A 1065-nucleotide genomic window follows, 5' to 3' on the forward strand; every position below is an offset into this window, starting at 1 on the left:
TCAAATAAAAAAGTGTAGTACATACATGCTAGTGATGCCATGAAGAAATGAGAGTCCTGTGCAGTACTGGTAGCAAGGTGAATTTGTACACAAGTTATGGTTCAAAAAACTAAAAGTAAACTATCATACTATCATAACAATCCAGCAATTCCGCTACTGGATATAAATACAGAGGAAATGAAATTGAGTCTGTAAAAGAAAGACCAGCTCAGCCATGTTCACTGAAATTTTATTCATGGCAGGCAAAATCTAGAAACAATATAAGTGCCCATTAATAGTTGAATGGATAAAGAAATGTGGTATAATTACACAACTGAATAGTACATTCAGCCATAAAAAGGAAACCCTGCCATTTGCGACAAGATAGATAAACCTGGAGGAATTTGTGTCAGGTAGCATAAGCTTGGTATGGTCACTCGCATATATGGACTCTTAAAATGTTGATTTCATGGAATCAGACAGCAGAATAATGGCTATCAGAAATTGGGTAACTGGTGAGGTGGTTTCTAGAGATATTGATCAAAAGAAAAAATTCCTATTAGGAGGAATAACTTCTGTACATCTATTATACAACGTGAGCTACATTCGGTAGTTAGTAATTACATTGTATTCTTCAAAAATGCTAAGAGAGTGGACGCAAAATATTATTACCACAAAGATAATACCTGTTTAAGATAATGCACACTTTAATTGTCTAGATATAATAATTCTATATGTATACTTATTTCAGAACATCACGTTATATACATTGAATACACATAATTTTATCTATAAATTTTTTAAACAAAATACAATAGAATATAAATTAGAGATGGAAAGAAAACATCTCTAGAAATATCAATAAAAAACTTTTTTGGTCCATTCAAGGCTAGGTTTAGAATACTCTAGAATATTTTTATTACTGCAATTGCCACCATTATGATTAAATATTAATTGCTGTATTATTAGCTATGTAATGACTATCTCTGAAATGCAAATATGAGTCTCCAAAGTACATGAATAAAATATTTTATTTAACACTATAGAAAACACATACGCATACAAAACAAATATTTATTTAATAAA

The sequence above is a fragment of the Microtus ochrogaster genome, chromosome 22 (genome assembly GCF_000317375.1).
Source record: "Microtus ochrogaster isolate Prairie Vole_2 chromosome 22, MicOch1.0, whole genome shotgun sequence".
NCBI lineage: Eukaryota > Metazoa > Chordata > Mammalia > Rodentia > Cricetidae > Microtus > Microtus ochrogaster.